Raw genomic sequence first — 19,960 nt, forward strand, 5'->3', positions numbered from 1 at the left:
TTGAAACAATCGCTATACTTTGAAATGAACGGAAATTCGAAAATTTTTGCAATGATAAAAATGAGAATATCATGTTTCTCTTGTACAGAATAAAAAAAAGAAAAAAAAACCATATCAAACTAGAAAATATTTCCGAGACGTTTTACAATCATTTCCAATGTCATATATACTGATTCATATATAGATATATAGAGTACACTTTCTTCATATAAACCCATGAATATATGCTTTATGAATCGAAAATCTTTTTCTTTTTATTCGCAAATTGCAAAAAGTATACTCGAGAGCTAAAAGATATCATTCGGCCGTGTACACACAAAAGTATATAAAATCCGTTTCCCCTTAATAACAAAGCATTGTGTCATTTCCGTTCACTGAGAGTTTTTTTTTTAACTATAAGAAATAAATGTTCGTTTTCAAGTATTTTTAAACATGACGAGAATTTTCATAAAAATTATATAGTATCACTTCATTTCCGTGGCAAGCGTTTTTTCAAATTTACAAACTTATTTGTGTGAAATATATATATGAAATTCTCTGGAGAAATTTTCAAAAATGCTCTTTACTCTTTTATAGTAGGTTTTGTATATAGTATATGAGATATACATAGACAAAAGAATTGTGAGATAAATGAAAAACAAAAAGTTATATTATACATTCAAAAACAGTTTAAAGATGTTTGAATAAGAGGAGTGAATTTTCTTAGAGGTTTTGAGAAGCAAACTTCTTTTTTTTTTTAAGAGTTTGTTTCTCACTGTGAATTTCTATTTTATCCTTTGCTCCTTTGAAATTAACGAGAGACGACACTTTTAAGTATCTCCACGCTCAAAAGTTTACTAATTGGACAAAACTTGCAATTAACAAACGCTAAATAGAGGTCCGAGTGATATTTTTAAAGGAAACAAAAAATCTTTTCAAATATTATTTCTTTTTTAGAACATCGTTAAATAATTTGGTTTCACGTCTTTTCAGTCAAAAACTTTTTCAAAGTAAACATAAAAAGTTTCTCTATATTCATTTTATCACTTTAATAGAATAAAATATTAAATTCTTTATAACTTTTTCTTTTTTAAAAAATTGTACTGTTTTCAAAATTTAGAATAAAAATTAAATTAATTATAAATAAATTTTAATTAACTAACATAATGTCAATAAAGAAAACTAAAAATAAATAGTTAAAAGATTAAAATTTAATAAATAAAATTAAATATTTAAGGAAAAAAAAACATATTTAAATTAATATTAATATTAAAAAAAAAATGCGTTCAATTGAATTTAACATTTATGTAATTTATTGTCCATCGACCTTGGAATATTGAATTTTTTTTCTATTTTTTTCAATGTGTTTTCCTTTTGCTGATGCGCTCAAAAGATATTTTTAACCGTCACGTAACATTGAAACAAAAGTAACAAAGATTACTCATCCCTATGTGAAAAAATATACGCATGATCACGAATATAGGTTAAATAATTTTATATGTCAATGAGTTAATTAATTTTTGCACATTTTTTATGTCAGTGAAATTAACAACGTTTATATACAATCAATGCAACGATTGAAAAAAAAATTCATCCTTAAAATAATTAATTTTTCGCCTACAAATTCTTTTAAAAATTGTTGATCAAGAAACACAAAATTTTTTTTTTTAGACAAAAAATTATAATAATTTGCCTGATATCTTTTCTTCTAATTCGTGAACTTCACTGCGACATAATTTTGTTTTTTAAAATCGAGTGTACAAAAATTATTCTCGATATTTTTTTGTTATTTATTTAATATAATATATATTTCCTCAAAATTTTGTTATAGCTGCGCGATAAATTGATTTTATAAAATAAATAAATAAATGGTATACAAATTATCTAATAAAATGAAAAAATAAAACAGCTGACATTAATATTTTAAGATGTTTTCCAAACAGAATGGTCAATGATCGCAGATTATAATAGCAAAAGTGCACATTCCACTTGTTGCATAAGTCATAAATCTCATCTTCTTTCAGTGTTTGTGTTTAACAAAAGTTTCACAAAATTAATCTCATGAATGTCGAATTTTCCTGTAAACACGTATACATGATCTTCGAAACTTTGCACATAAATTTCAAAATTGAAAATTGTAATATTCCCTCATGCACTTTCCATTATTTATCAAGTTTTCATCTGTGTATATATATATATATATATATATATATATACACATCATAATCGTGTGCTAGTATAAATTTATGAGACACTTAAAAAAAAAAGAAATACAAATCTACTATGTGACTTTAATATAATAAATAATTATTTGTAAATAATTCTTAAACCCACTATATAATAATATATTAAATAATTGTTACATATACAATGAAAAAAATAATTTTTTTTATTTATTAGATATATCTTTATTCAAAAGGGAATTAAATTAAACTTTTAAAAGATCAATGCACCTATTGTTTTAATAGCTTTTATACTCTTTTCTAAATATAACCCTCAATCGGGGAGGAAAAAAATACTTTCTATCTTATGGGAATTAAAATAGCCTCGAAAATATTTTGCAATAAGTTTCTTCTCGATAGGCCAGTGGGGGATTACATACTCGATTAACTCTGCTACGAAAGCTGTCATCCCCAGGCGGATGTACACCTCAATATAAACTCATTCTATAGAGTATTTTATATACGTTCAATATATGGTGTAACGTTAATTTACAATACGCTTTTAAGCTTATATATGCCTTGTAAATAAAAAACTGAAAATTTTGTAACAATTTTCAATTTACATTTACCTAGCCTTAGAATATTATTTTTATATTTTGTTTTAAATTTACAATATCAAGCCCTTAGGGAAGATAAACTCAAACAAATTAAACCAACTTTTATAATAAAAAATGAAAATTAATATACAATTTTTATAAACTATTTATACACAGGAAAAAAATTTATTTCATTCAAATAATCGGTTACTTGATACTATTATTATCTAATAAATATTAGATAATACTACTACAATTAAATAAATATTTAAAATAATTTTTATTTGAATCAAATAATTTGTCTATTTTAATAATATTATCAAATATTTATTTGATTATAATCAAGGAACTGATTATTTAAATCAAATAAATTATTTTTTCAGTGAATGGAGAAATGTTATTCAAAATTTAAAATCACAAAAAATTATATAAACATTAAAATAATAAAAATTTGTATTAAAAATTAAAACTATCATCAAACATATATAATTGACTTTTTCTTGTTCAATTTCCCAAAATTATATATATATATATATATATATATATATATATATATATATATATATATATATATATTTCGTGAAATATATTTTTTCATACTGAGAAGCTATCGTAATTTCTTCTTAAAAAAAAAGAATAAAATAAAATAAAGGTACCGATAACATTTTGAACTAAGTGGAAATAATTTATATGTGACGATACTGAATATCGTTGACGTCGTACATTGGATTCGATATCATCCCCTTCAGACATTCTGTATGTTAAATGGAAAGGAGACGTTTATACTGTCGTTACCATCAGCGTACATTTACGGCAATTGAATTCAAGGAATCTTGGCTAGAAGAAACGGGTTTATCTAATAAATCTTTCAAGCGTGCGGCTGACGCTTAACCGTGAAATAATTGCTCCCTACTGTTCAGAAACGGAAATTATACGGAGTCCGTCACACATTCCCAAACACACTCAAACATATATATATATACACACACAAAACTCGATGAAAATGAAGCGAACAATTCCAATTAACAAAATATTGACAATCCGCTTTCTGAAAATTAATTAAATCCTTGATTCTCAATTAGTCGCGACTTTTTATATTTCCACGACCCCAAGGAACGAATATATATATATATATATACAGTAACTCTTTCACATATATAAATATAGACCGCAAAATATTACAATAACGAAAATTTTAAATCAAGTTTGTGAATTATTTAATTGCGTTCTTTTTTTAAAAATTGTTAATTATTTTTGATTATCCACAAAATGTATTTTAAGATTTATTTATTAATTTGCAAAAAATTCGTTTTAACCATATTTTTCTTTTTTTTTTTGATTATTTTTTTTTAATTAATATTTTTGAATTTTGCACGTCTTTAATTAAATTTAATTGAATTTAATATCAACTGAAAGGGGGATTATGTTTCCTGAATAGCAACACTTAAATTTAGCCTAATTATAAAACATGAAATGCTATAAAGACATTTGAGAGTTGCAATAATTACATTTTGAAATTAGTTTTCTTTTCATATTACACACTTGAAAAAAGTCACACCTCTTTTTTCATTTCCTTTTATGCATTGAATAGAATTTATATCCTATACAATTTCACCTAAATTTTGTGACAAAATAATAATTAAAACACAGTGAATGTTGGTTATATTATTGATTATTTTAAACAGTGATGGACTAAGAAAAAAATTTTGTTCCATTTTCAAGTAATATTATTTTTCAAACAAATGTAAATAATAAAATAATTATTATTTCAAACAATATAATAGAGTGAATATTATGTGATAATTATAAACAATGGTGAAATCTATGATTTCAAACGTTGGCAATTTCCTAACTTTAAATGATGATAGTTACAATAAATGTTACATTTAGGGTCAGCCGGGGTAAATCCGAACGCTAATTATTTCAGCTTAATTAAAATTTTTAAAAATAAGTTCGATATGAGAATTTTTACCTCAGATCCTCTTCAAGAGATTCTAAGTATTATCCCATTTTTCGTTTGTTAATTAGCAACAGCATAAACAAAGATAACGAGTATTGCAAAAAAGATTGAAATTCAAAGATGACACTCTTTCAGTATTTTGTCTCGTATTTGAAGAAAAAGAAGCTAAAAATTCATTTTATTATTTATAATTGTTTGTTATGAATACTAGAACAGAAACTATATTTGATTTTTGCCTTCTGTAAAATTTTATTAATAATATCAGACCGTTCGTATTTACCCAAAAAAATTGGAAAACTGGGGTAAATCCGAACGGTATTTTTAATAATTTTTTTTTACATCAAAGCCACACAAAATTGTTTTTATTTGATTACACTATTATTTTAACATTATAAAAGTACATAGAAAAAAGTTTTTCTTTCTATACGTATCCTCGTTAGTAATTAATAAGCAGAAACTTAATCTCTGTTCTCTCGAAGGAGTGCTTCAATTTTTTTGCCAAATGGTTTGTTGAAAAAAGTTTTTCAGGATCTTAATAAAATTTGGTATTCTACGGTTTTTGGGGTCGCTAATTACCAATTTGAAGTCAGTTTTTCAAAATTCAAAATGGCGGACGAGAATTAAAAAATTCATTGGATTCGCTCGAAAATTGTTACTCGGGGGGTTTCAGGGTTAGCAAATTTGATCATTTTTAAAAATAAGTTTTAGGAAAGTACGCCATTTTGAATTCAAAAAATTTGACTTTTATTTTTGTATTTACATTCAATCACTCCAAAATACTTTCTGTAGCAAGTTTTGCAAAAATCCGTTATGATTTGATAAAGTTATTGAAGGTTTTAATTGTGTAATGCATTTTAATTTTTAACCTGTTTGATTTTTGTATTTGTGCCATTCCAGGAGTTTTTTTAGCACTTTTCGGAGTAACCTGTCCAAATTAAATGAAACATTTTTTTAATAATATTTATTAATATAAAGATCCAAAAAAATCACTTTTTAAGTAAAAACAATTGTTTATTTAAAAAATACAACAATAAATAATGCAAAAAATTCACTTTTTTCCTGCAACTCCAAATAAATTGGTTTAAAGATAAAAATTTTCCTTATTTTTCAAGCTTTAATACCGCATAAGAAACATAGAGTCCGAGAAAATATTCAACTCACAATTTTTTAAACAATGTTTGTTTACTTTTTTGTATTTTATTTACTGTGAAACGTCTGCTAAAGCTGCGCGCGACGTTTGGAAGTTGTCGCTTTCCTTATTGAGCAGAAGCTCATTACACTAGCGTAGTAAAAAACATGTTGTGTGGAAAGTGAAGTTTTTCATCCTTCAAAAATGTTTTTTATGATTTTTTACTGCAAAGTAGATAATTAAAAACCATTCAATGTGATAACCAGAAATTTTTACGTTTCGTTTAATGACAACATAACCTCACTTTTCGCACAACATGCTTTCTACTACGCTAGTGTAATGAGCTTCTGCTCAATAAGGAAAGCGACAACTTCCAAACGTCGCGCGCAGCTTTAGCAGACGTTTCACAGTAAATAAAATACAAAAAAGTAAACAAACATTGTTTAAAAAATTGTGAGTTGAATATTTTCTCGGACTCTATGTTTCTTGTGCGGTATTAAAGCTTGAAAAATAAGGAAAATTTTGATCTTTAAACCAATTTATTTGGAGTTGCAGGAAAAAAGTGAATTTTTTGCATTATTTATTGTTGTATTTTTTAAATAAACAATTGTTTTTACTTAAAAAGTGATTTTTTTGGACCTTTATATTAATAAATATTATTAAAAAAATGTTTCATTTAATTTGGAAAGGTTACTCCGAAAAGTGCTAAAAAACTCCTGGAATGGCACATTTATATATGATGCATTATTACATAATAGGTTTATTGTCGTATTTTTTTTTTGAGTTTTTATATAAGTTTAACAATTGCAATACTTTAAATTTATTTTCCCTAAGATTTTTCTAAAATACAGTGGCGTTCGTATTTACCCCGGTATTTTAGGAAAGTTGCAAAGTATCGAGGTAAATACGAACGCTAAGTTTCCTGCGATTGTAATTTATCAAAAATTTTTGCTACCCCATAAAATTGTTCTATGGAAGTAAAGTAACAACTTCATGCACCAGAATACCGGAAGTATTTTTTTTTTTAAGAAAAAACTTATGTTATTGTTGAAACTTACAAAAAGCGTTCGGATTTACCCCGGTTGACCCTACATTACATTTTTTTTTTTTTTTTTTTTCTGAAAAAAAATTCAGACATAGAAAAAAGTATTTCTATTAAAATCTAGAAATAAAAAAGTGGAAAATGTGAAAAAATATATAAGGTGAGTTTAAGGCCTGAATCATTTGACAAGGCGTCAAGTGCAGAGAAATATATTTTCTGCAGCAGAGTTTATAGATTTATTGTTGCTCAGGCAGCCACGAACTTTGCTACAGGTTCGTATAATTCTCAAGGGAAAATAGAGCAACGAGATTTTACTGCAGCAAATTTCGATGTGAAACGTCGTTTGGACGGCTATATTTTACCATCTAGATTCTTGATAAATGTCACAAATCGAGATATTCGTAACTTTTGTACAGCTGGGAATTTTCACCCTTCTTGAATATTACGCATATATATATATACCCTTGTCAATGAAATTACAATTGTGAATTCTAAAAATATTGTGATTTAAAAAAAAAAAACCTCTAACAATGGAAAAAGAATGTCTCTGGAAAAATGTTTCTTTTTTTTTTTAAATGAACGAAATTGGAATAAAATCAAATTCATATCAATACGAAGCGCGAAAAAATTCATGTTTTGAAAAGTATTCCATGAATGCAGGTTCATTTAAAAACATTTTTTTTTTTTATACTAAAATAATATTTATGATAGGGAATACAAAAAAAAATCTCTTTTTAAAAAATGTATCTAATAATTTGAAACATATTCAGTTATATTTGATAAAATAAATATTTGTTTCAATAAATTTTGGCAACGACATTTTTCACACTGCACTATTATTGTAGGGTGAGGTGGAAAAAAAAGGAGAAGGAAAAATTGTTTTGTTAGGGAAAAAAAATAAACAGTCATTTATCATGGCGCGCGGTATCGAGGGAGCTAATGAAGGTTCAGGAAATGTGAACGGGAAGTGTAGAAAAAAGACTGTGTAAATGGAGAATTTAGATAAAAATCATGATATAACGCTTTCGATAAGAATCGAGCAATTAGGTTAGAGGTAAATTTTTAATGTTAGTCGTATAAATACAGGTTTGAATGGTTCTGAAACTGAGACCTTAAGATAAGCGCTCTCATTAAATTTAAATTCACGTTTTCATAATCTTCCAAATATATATATATATATATATATATATCATTTATATAAGATTTGAACAGATAAGTAATCATAACTTTTATCAAAAATTATTTTTAAAAATGTCAAATGATTTATTTGTCTTTTATTTATTTTTATCAAAACTTTATAATTAAAATAAAATAATTGTTATTCATGAGCCAAAAATTTTGAACGTTCAAATGAACGAAATATTTTTTTCAATCTATAAATTATTAAAAATTATGATGGCCATGTAAAATAAAACAATAAATTAAACATATATTAAATAAATAACTCCGTTTTACATATTTAAAACAATATTTTATAATAAAATTCGTAGTTAAAGAAGTTGTAAAAAAAATTTCGTTCATTTGAACGTTCAAAACTTTTGGCTCATTGTTATTCTTTATTAAAAAAAATATTCCTAAATTATTCAAATGATTTTTAATTAAAAGAAAATAATTTAATTAATTTTTAATGAAAAAGGATTTGTTCTTTTTTTTTATGTAAGAAATGAAAATGAAATTTCAAATGAGGGTTGGTGGAAAAGAGGTTGATTTCAAGAAAGCTTCCGAAAAGGGGAAATTGAATTTATAGCATGAATTCAAAGTTCCAGTTACTATGCTCATTAGTGTTTGTTTGCCTTATTCATTTGCCTTGTCGCTTTTATATACATATAGCTATAGGTTTTACTGTTTTAGCCTTTCAATTGGTTGGAGGATTCGCATCCCTCTCGCATCTTGTTGTAGTCATGAGAAGTGATATATAGCGTAAGAGAGCCTCTCGTACGCGAGTAAGAAAAAAAAATATTTTTTATTTCTTTTGTTTTTTTTTTTTTTTGTAACTTTATATACGCCTACAAGTCTGCGATCTTGACATCAACAACCACTCTCTTTTATCCGATGCGCTAGATGCGAATCCTTGACAAAAATAGGCTAGTTGCTTTGCCGTGTGAGGGAAAGGGTGTGAGCAAAGAAAGTTTTTTCCATTTCAGGTGAAAATCATCTCATATATAACACACGGGAGTTATTACTGGATTTTTCACATTAATATTCACAATTTATTCCATATTTTATATATATAATGGAAAAAGAAAAGAAATTACTCGACAGTCACAAAATTCCATTTTTGAGCAAAAAAAAAAAAGAGAAATAAAAATAAAATTTTCGATATAATATCTTTCTCATTAAAATAAATTAAATATTATATTTATTTAAAATTGAACTGTTTAACTCGTATTTGACTCTATAGAATGTGCTCAAACGTGAAATACGCTTCTCAAAATTAGTCTGAAACTTGTTAATATATTAGTAGAAGGTAAACTAGTCAATTTCGATATTCATATCTACCTTATGCAGATTTCCTATAAATTATAAAGTTATTCATAAATTAATATCAGAAATTTCAATAATAAAAGATAAATTTAAGAAAAAAGTGCATATGAGAAACGTAAATAAAAAAAAAAGAAAAATATATGCGTTACTTAATATAAAAATTTTGTTTATTTTCCTTGTCATTTATTGAGGTTTTTATGATTTCGCTGCACCTAATTTTCTCTTTAATGCTCTCATAAAATTAGGTTGTATTACCGACAATAAATGCAGTATGTATATATATATATACAAATATATATTGCATTCAAATTGACTATATATATATTAGAAATTAATGTATAATTTAAAGTGACAGAAAATATCCATCCTCTTTATACTTGTTAGAAAAGAGTAAAAAAAAATGATGAGAAAAATTTATGACTACCTGGATAATAATTAGGTCATCCAAGTACGTCTTATTTATAAAATCAAAACAAAATGTGCGACGAAAAACTAGGAGAATTTGCTTTTTAATTAAAAATTTTAACAAGTATAACATACATATTTTAAAATATAATTATTTTTTGTTTCTATATTAAAAATTTCTTAATATTATCAAATTAACCAATTAGATATATAATTATGCAATTGGATTTTGCGTTTGGCACACATAGTTTGGCCTTATTGAACATTCAGAATTAATTACTAATCAGATTGGATTGCATGTGTTAAATTAATTTACTGAATAGTAGCGTAATGCTACATCATTTCTGTAAGATTTGCATAATTTCTCAGAATTTCACTATAGTTCCTTTAAAAAAAAAAAAAAATCAAAATTCGAAATAAAAGTTCTGGCATAAAAGAGTTTGGCATCATGGCATGGAAATTAGAAACATTTTGTTCATAGAAAAACTTGAATGAAGTTTGCCTTGAAACTTTTTTCTGCATATGTATACAATGTGCTGGTACTCTCAAAATTTAAAGAGGATGCTACGTATTATAAAGAGAAATGTATTCTTTATGCTTTTATCCATTAAACCTTATTCGTAATATTATGCATTTCTCTGTCTCTCTCTCTCTCTCTCTCTCTCTCTCTCTCTTTCTCTGTTTATTACAGCAGTAGTTGTTATTGTAACATTCCAAAGTTGAAAGTTGAGAAAATGCATAATGCTCTCAGTTTCATTAAAATATTCGGGAACAATAGGTGAATGTTACATTTTATCGTCCGGTTTTGAAATTCTTTTTACCTAACAAGCGTTATATTTTTATCCAGACTTGGCGGCTTTAATTGAAAAACTAGCGATTCTACAGTTTTCATGTTAAAAGACTGAAATATATACAGTGAATGCTTAAAAAGTAGGTCAGCCAGGGTGATTAAAACTGATAATTTTTTTTTTCAAAACTTTTCACCAACAAACGTCATTATTGTGTGTCTGCAATTGATAGAATATATTTTTACGTATCTCACTTCTCTCTTTATTTTTTTGGGTATTAAAAGTTTTTTTTCCAAAAATAGTTATTTTTCTCGTTAAAAATAATGGATCAGTGTATATTTTTTTTATTCTAGATTTTGAACTTTTAACATATAAAGAAACAAAAAAAACAACAAGAATTTGGTGTTTTAACTATAAAAACAAAACAGAATCACCTTTTTTTCTCATAGAAAATAAAAAAATCTTCATATCAAAAAAAGGACGAGAAGTTTTTTCAAAATTTTGTACTTTTGCAAGAATTAGTAATTTTGCAAAAAAAAAAAAGTTGGAAAATTTATAATTTCATTAATTCAATGCAAAATTGTAAAGAAAAACATCAAGCCTCACTCTTTAAGTGATAAGGTGCGGGAATGTTCTCGCTTTACTTTCTGCCGCCATAAAAAAGTTAATTCATGCAATATTCCATTAGCAAACTCAGACGTTGCAATTTCTTCGTGCGACATTTTTTAAACAAGTCACACCTATTTTTTTTTTTTTTTTTTTCTAATCGGAAGGTACATGAATTTTTTACTTTTTATATATTAATTCTATTTATAGAAGTTAAATAAATTAATTAGAAAATAGACAATAAAAAAAATGTACTGAAATTAAAAATAAAAAAACTGTTTTAGAATATTTCAATGTAATTTATTATTATAAATTTAAAATATAAATTTTTATTTTAATAGTACAGAATATAAAATTAATTACTTTGAAATATTCGAAAATAAGTACTATAAGAATATAGAATTAAGAAAGTATAAATTTTATACAAAAATATATACCATTTTTGAAAAACTTTTTAATTATAAAAATAATATTTAATTTGTTTATCATAACGATTTTCAGAAATTCAGAATCAACATATCCGCGGAATCTCGAAGTTTTTGAAACTTCGCTCCTTAATTATTAGAACAAATATTCTTGAAATCTCAAAACTTATAAGGTATCTGTAATTATACCATACATATATAAAACCGACAGAAAAGTATTCAAAATTAATTGGCGTACGAATTTGATGAGAACTTTGCAGTTCAGTGTAGATAATTCAAGAATACCGAAGAGGAAGCACGATTTCCGTTTAAAATTTGCCAGATCCATTTTAGATATAGGAAATGTCTTGCGTTTTTTTTTTATTTGGTAGATAGCAAAAGAATGTGAACTGAATTCTAATGTAAATATAAATGTTTTGTTTTTATATATATCTTTGAAAATTTTCGTACTAGACACGAATTTCTTCTCTATTATTTTATATATATTATCAATTAAATTAACTGAAAAATATAATTTGAAATTTAACAAAAATTATAAAGTAGAACGAATTAAAAAAGATTGAAATTTTTATGCGAGAAAATGTCACGAATCAAATTTATCCTTTTTTCTCTATATATATGAACGAATAAAGTTCAACACATTTATTAATATTTTAATAATCTTTTTTTAAATATAAGTTTTCATCAAATTATCATTAACTCGAAAAAAGAGAATCCAAATTTAGCGAGAAAAAAAAAGTAATTTATTCAAAAGTAAAGATTCATTTACTTCTTTTCTTTTCAAAAAATTTTACAATACATTTCAAGAAAAATCTCATCATCACAAATGTGTTTTTTTTTTTTTTTTTTTTTTTTTTTTTTTTTTATTTTATTTTTAATAAATTTTCAATTTATTTTTCAAAAGAAAAATTGAGTTTACTTTGATAGAAATTTTATTCCAAACATGTCAATTTTTCAAGTTCGAAGATTCAGGTGATACATATTGTATGTGTGTCTCTTGAAGAAAATTGACATTGAGGACAAAAGAAACGAGAGAAATAAAAAGCTCAAGATGTTTTTCCACTTTTCAACTTGAAAAATGTATAATACACAACCACAAAAAACATGTATAAAATATGTTATTCATATCGTAAATAAAATAAAAGAAGAATTTTTATTTGCCCTTGCGCAAAAATATATTCCCATCTTATTAAAAAACCACGAGAGAGAGAGAGTTAAAATGGACAGAAATGTTTCCATTGTTTCAAGATTTAAAAAAAAAAAAGAAGGAAATTCTGAAACCTTTTATAAAAGTGTAGGGAAAAATCAGTATATTTTAACCTCCTCAAGTCTTGGAAAACGCAGGAGAATCTTATATGACGAGGTCACGCTAAGCACTCAAGAATTTGTTCTCTTTAAAAAAAAAAAAATATTTCTCGGCTAAGAAGTATTCCGTGGGAAATTTTTAATTTTGAATAATTTAACAAATACAAAATAGCAACAATGAATGGTATATCTATATATACAAAATAAAAGCGAGCTATATTAAACTTTTTTTTTTGTTTCCGTGACGAAAAATTGAGTCAGTGTGTCACAAAGAGAGATTGGACCTAACTTTGTCTGAGAGACCTTAGTGTCTCGTAAAGTTAAATCACAAATGCATGAGGGCAAGTGCCTTTCTTCTCCTACCTCAACCAGGGGATAAGTATACCTGAACCGTACCTGGTATATACATTTCATCTAGATCGATAAGGCCTCTATTACTAATAGCCTAATTTTTCTTAACCTTTAGTTATATTTAGTTATCAGCTATATAAAAGAATTACCAATACCTTCAGATTGCCAATTCATTAATGAATTGCATTTCGATTCATGTGTATCTTTTTTGCCCTCAATTCTAATTTCATTCGTAAATTTTCTCGTGAACAAAAGAAAAAAATTATAATATTTCGCAATATTGAATTTTCACAATATTTTAAAATATTATTTTTATGAAATTTTTTGTTGACACTATCATTCGTTTGTAAATGTTATCATTCGAAAATATAAAAAGAATAAAGAAAAAAAAATATTTATGACAATTACGAATAAAATGAATAATTATTTCAATAATTATATCTACAGTTTAAAAAACAATCAGATTTATATAGTTTGAAATTACCATTATTTTTAGATTTAGGAGTACTTTTGTACGAAAGGGCATGTCCCGTTATGTTTCAAATAAATAAATAAATTATTTCTCCTGATTTTATTTTTTTTCAGTTGAGAAAGTAAAAAAAAAAAAAAAAATTTCGTTTTTCCAAATTACGATGAGATTTGGCTTGAAACGCAATTTCTTTAAGAAAACTACCAAAGGCGAATAGATGTACTACTAAAATTAAAAATTTATTCTTTAATTTCCACTGTATTTGTTTCGCAAAGAAACTTGCTACTCATTGATCAAGAAGAAATTGATTATTTATCTCCCTAAAAATTCCTAAATATGTACATATATAATAGAAAATTCTTCTAAAAAACATCCCAGTGAAAAAATGAGCCAAAAGTTTTGAACGTTCAAATGAACAAAATTTTTTTTTTAACTTCTTTAAGTACAAATTTTATTACAAAATATTGTTTTAAATATCTAAAAAGAAGTTGTTAATTTAATATTTGTTTAATTTACTGTTTTATTTTACATTGACATTATAATTTCTAATAATTTATAGATTGAAAAAATATTTTGTTCATTTGAACGTTCAAAACTTTTGGCTCATGTAAAAAATTAAAAATTGGCTTAAATCTTTGATAAATTTTTGTCCTATATTTTTTTTTATCATTTAAAATTTAGTAGGTATGAAAAAAAAAAAATTTTTAATTAAGGTGTATTTTTTTGTTTTCATCCAATTGATTAAAAAATGAAGTTAGGTTATTTATAAAATTTTAAAATTTTAACCCCCACTAGTGTTTGCAATTTTTTTTTTAAATGAGTAATACCTATTTATCAAAATAAATTTTTTCATTCACGAATGTTTTTTTTTTAAAGTAGAATAATAAACCTACTATAAATGACTTAGTTCACTTATATTGTATATAGATACGGCTCTAGCCACTATCTTGATCTTTACTTTATATATATAACCACTCCTATTCCTACGGGAAGAACACGCCCTATATACAGAAAAGTTCTATAATTTTCAAAAGATCCTCAAAGCATTAGTGTCAGAGGGGAATACGAAACTTAAAATTTACTTCTATTCAATTTTATGAAACTATAGGGAGGACGATTCCTGAATAAATTATAGATTGTACAATAAGAACAAAAATGATTTGAGAAGATATATCAAAACTATAAAGAATATGATACGGGGTTTTAAAAGAATGATTAATGTCACTTTTTTTTACATCTTTCAATCCCTGCTGATAAAGATAGACTATAATCATTTGCAAAGGTTAACGTTTCATTAAAAATTAACAACTAATGATAACTGACAATTTGCTTATTTATGTAAAAAAAGAGTAATTTTTCACTACTAAAATAGAAAATATATCATCTAAATAAAATGTAACATATAAAAAATTTGAATTACATTAAAAATAATATTATTAATAATTCATTAAATAATAATAATAATTTTCAAAATTAAACACTTTTATAATTTGTAAACATTTTGAGGTTATGTTGAACGACACACAAAAATATAAAAGAAAAAATTATTCTATATAACCTCAAAATTAATGACAATAATTAATATGAATCTAATTATAAAAATTGTATGTAATTAATAATACCTGTAGTTACTTGGATATCTCTTCTGCATTGATTAAAGCCAATTATTTTTGAAGAAATAATGGAGTAAGCAATGCGACTTTTGTCATTCCATTCGTATTTATCAAGTACATAATTTATCAATTTATCCATCTGCTTTTAATGTTTGATTTTGAGGAAAATTACTGATCATTTATTTATTAATCTTATTATTGATAGATTTTTTACAAAATTTCTCTTATTGATAAAATTAATTAAAATAATTCAATGTTAACGGAAGTATTATGGCGGCCATTTTGCAAATAAGTCGGAAATTAACGAAGATGCACAAACTTTAACTTAGCACGAAGGACACGAATTTTTTTCATTACGTTCAGACACAGTTAAAAAATGTTTTTTATGTTATAATTCTGGATAATTGTTTAATATCACGATAATAATATAGATACTAAATAAATTTATATTTATTTACATTATCTGGTTTATAAAGGTATGTATTTATTTATATTTCTGTTGGCAAAAACAGAAAACTCACCGGAGAGTCATCTGGTGTCGACTACGTGTATCACTCAAGCGGAAGTTCATGAGGAAGAAAGTGCTATATTGCTGAAAGCTCTATGACTTGTTGAATATACACTAGAACGTCAATCGAGAACACGTCAGTCGAGAACAGAGCAAGGGAACACTTGAAGGGAAGTGGGGAAGCGGGTAGAATTTAGGTTATGACTGACGCCAAAGTCGTACTTGTGATTTTTAAATTTAAGGTGGATTCAGTGCCCCACTAGTGAAAATCCCCTAGATAGAATTCACATTGTTGCGTAAGGCCCTTCATACGGCCCTGAGTGTTTTTATTTTCGAGCGATAAAAATCGCGTCAATCGAGAACAGCACTGCACATTCGTCTGTTCTCGATTGACGTTTTAGTGTACTCAATTTTTGTTTTTACAAATTGAAAAGAAAATACTCAAAGAAATATTTATATATTTAATAGTGTAAAATAAAACAAGAAAAGTAAATATCCAGGTTAAGAATAAAAGAAATGTCAAAAAATGTGATGGATGTGTTGATATTATCTTGAATTCTCGCTTCTTCATGTTGTCTGATGCGATGTCTGATCAAAGGGCAACTACTTGAAAAACGAAATAATTTTAAAGCAAAGTACTTATTTATCAATTTCGAGATCAATGTCAAAATATAAAGGATAATCCAAAAATGCAACCCTGATAAGGCGAACTTGATTTTTGCATTGAATTGACAATCAACTAGTGTTCGGTGAGTGTTTTTTTTTAATTATTAATCATTTACATTGAACAGATTGTGTTTTTTATTTTTGTATCAATTTTGTATTGAAAGAAAAACAAACTGTTTTGAAATTATATTGCGTCAAATATTTTTTACGCGAATCGTAAATTGAAGATTTTGAGGTTATGTTGTACATAATTAAAATATATATATATGCAAATATAGTTAATACCAAAAGTAAGCAAGTAAATTATAATGAATATAAAACCAAAAAATATAATTAACGTAAAAAAATTGAAATAAAATATTAAAACACTTATTTAGAACGATAATTAAATGTCGAGAATAATACAGTAAAAATAAATTATTGATCAGTAATTACGGGAAACTGAAGAAGAATTCGTTTATTTTCTTTAAATTTAATGAAAATGTATAGCACTTGATTTTACAAAAATTAAGATTTATATGCCTTTTATATCCTAAAAAATAATTACAGTTGTGTTATAAATTTGAAGATTTCTCTTTAGATCCTTTTTTTTCAATTCTTAGGGCTAGTGTTTCAAATAATGCAAAATGTGATTTTCTTTTGCAAACAAATTTTATTTATTATTATTTTTTTTGTAACTATATATATCTAAATTGAATTTAATTAACTTCATTTTTGAAATTTTATAATCTTTGATTCATAAAATTGTTTTATAAATTCTAAATATATTTGAAATTGTTTCTCTTTAATTTCAATCAAGCAGATTATTATTTTTCCTTAATTACATTTAAATTACATTAGCAAAATGTCTGGATATTTTAATTAAAAACATCAATTGAATTTAGTTAATAAAAAGTCATTGCGTGACAGTAAATTATATAGTACTATTTCATGAAGTTTTTTTATTTTCTAGCTGAATGTATAATATGGGCAAATCCACGAAACTATTAACTTTCAAGAAAAAAAAATTTCCTTTTTTAATTTGCAGGCACATTGATGTCACTTTGTATACCTATGTGCTGAAAAAACTTTTTTAAAGTATTTACTCCCTCTTTTCTCAAAATTCTGACGTGCTAAGCAAATTAGGGTGCCAGAATCGTGTTCAGAGGAGGAAAATACTTTAGAAACCATTCCGATATCAAAAATAAAAAAAGTTGAATTTTTCAATTTTATATGTAATTTATTAACATTAAAGAGTTTAAAGAGTTAAACATTGACAGCGTGAACTAAAAATGAATCACGCATAATTATAAATTTGTAGTGCTAAAATGTACTTAAACGTGTAGGTATTCTTAACTTAATAAAGTTTGTTTCACTCAAAATCCTTAAGCGGCGTTTTTGTGTTCAAATATACGATGTATTTCACGCCAAAGTGTATAAGTCCATTTTTGAATGCTCATAACTTCCTTAAAAATGCATCAATTTTAAAAGTCTTTTTTTTTTAAATGTGTGTTTTTAAACGTACTTTTTAATAAAAAAATCGAAATTTTTTTTTAAACAATATTACTATCAAATTTTTGAGTTTTAATTTATTTATTTATTTATTTAGAATTACAGACGGGTGATAAACCCATTATAAGGTTTAAATTGTAGACAATAATTTTGTCATATAAAAAAAAACAACTAAAGATTAACATATTATGGCCATAGTTATTATAAATTATTATTAAATTTTAAGAACGGTTTCACGCAGCTTAGCAGTAAAAAAAAAGATAAAAAGTCATTTTTCTCATTTGACGTACTGATCGATTTTTTCAAAATTTTTTCAAAAAAACTACTTCTTATTACAAAACTTTTAAGCCTAGCCCGATAGTGGGCAAACAATTTTTACAATATTTTCGGAATTTTTCAAAAATTTTTGAATTTTGAATTTTTTAAAAATATTTTTGGTTTTTTTCTTATACTACGTACTTTTATGTATTTTGATGCGTTGATTACGAAAATCATAGTGACAATACCCAAACATTTGATTTTTGTGGTGAAAACCATAAAAAAATTCCAAAATTTATGGTTTTTTTCGTTTATTGGGTAAAATATGCAAAATTAAAAAAAAATGCATAAGAATGAGCCAAAAGTTTAGAACGTTCAAATGAACGAAATATTTTTTTCAATCTATAAATTATTAAAAATTGTGATGACCATGTAAAATAAAACAATAAATTAAACAATTATTAAATAAATAACTCCGTTTTATATATTTAAAACAATATTTTATAATAAAATTCGTAGTTAAAGAAGTTGCAAAAAAAATTTCGTTCATTTGAACGTTCAAAACTTTTGGTTTATTCATAAGATAAATAAAATGTATTTTAATCTTAAAAAAATCGGAGATGCAATTGCAGATTGACTTACACTTTGGCGTGGAATACATCATATGTATGAAAATGTTTCGATCACACCATAGATTGACCTGTTTAAAGCAAAAATGCAGTTGTGCCTTTCAAAAATGTATAAATTTAAATGAAATCACGATTTTTATTATCATCTTTAAATTGTTGCCACAGGAATATAATTAGAGGCACATCATTGAAAAAGGTCTTAAAATTTTTGTTTTTTCATCACCTTTTAAGAACTGCATTGAACTTTTATTTTTATCCAACGCCGTAATAGATATTTTCATAAGAAGACGTTCAATTGAATTTTTTTAAAAAGTGCTATCACTCAATCAAACCTTCGTATTTTTAGTTTTAGTGGTGGCACACTAATGGGATAGTGAAAATTTTTTGACAAAATATGTCTGTTAGATATTTCCATAGTAGCTGAAGTGATATTTTACACGCCGCAAAAATACAAACGGTAAGAATATAAACTTTTTCAAGAAATTCAAATGAAATTTAAGCATTTGTTCACTTTTTAACTTATAAAACTAATTGTCAAATAATTATTTTGTTCTAATATTGTACATAAATGTTCTTTTGTATATAATTTAGCAAAAAAAAAAAAAAAATGATACCCAAAGTTTTAATTAAAAATAATTCAGATTTTTAAGTGTTCAATTCGAGAATCACAAAAGTTAAAAGTTTCGTGTATTTGCCCATATATTTATGAGTGATGAAAAATCGAATTCAATTTAGAGTACTAAAAAAAAAAATTACGAGAAATATTGAACAACAACAATTCAATTTATTTGTCAAAAAAAAAAAGCTTTGTTTTTTATAATTCACTCATAGTCAGTGAAATGCAGTGTTTTGGATTATTTGCCATTGAACTGTAGAGTGCCACTTTCAATATTGTCCTTTGCCCGAGTTTGAATACATCGATCGCGTTTAACGTCAGACTGGTTAATTAATTGTAGTTGAAGTGTATTTTACCGCACACGCCACGTTTTCGCATATGGGGTTAAAAATCCTCAGTAAAATTATCTTTTTTTTCACTATATATATATATATATATATATATGGAAAAAAATAATTTCCTATAGATATACATATGT

The 19,960-nt window shown here is 25.1% G+C and overlaps 1 protein-coding gene across 3 annotated transcripts in view; it reads right to left on the bottom strand.

The window, feature by feature from the left end:
• LOC127286437 (small conductance calcium-activated potassium channel protein) overlaps nt 1–19,960 on the bottom strand; it is a 253,614-nt gene that overhangs the window by 197,992 nt on the left and 35,662 nt on the right. The window contains exon 1 of one of the 3 annotated variants that reach the window (XM_051312865.1): nt 15,324–15,590. The exons of the other annotated variants lie outside the window; for them this stretch is intronic. The gene's annotated coding sequence lies outside the window, so the exon portion shown is untranslated. Of the gene's footprint in view, nt 1–15,323; nt 15,591–19,960 lie in introns of those variants that run through there. 3 annotated transcript variants of the gene reach the window in all.

The sequence above is a fragment of the Leptopilina boulardi genome, unplaced genomic scaffold, assembly GCF_019393585.1.
Source record: "Leptopilina boulardi isolate dan_hultmark-lab unplaced genomic scaffold, ZJU_Lbou_2.1 LbouV2_354, whole genome shotgun sequence".
In the NCBI taxonomy this organism is placed as follows: domain Eukaryota; kingdom Metazoa; phylum Arthropoda; class Insecta; order Hymenoptera; family Figitidae; genus Leptopilina; species Leptopilina boulardi.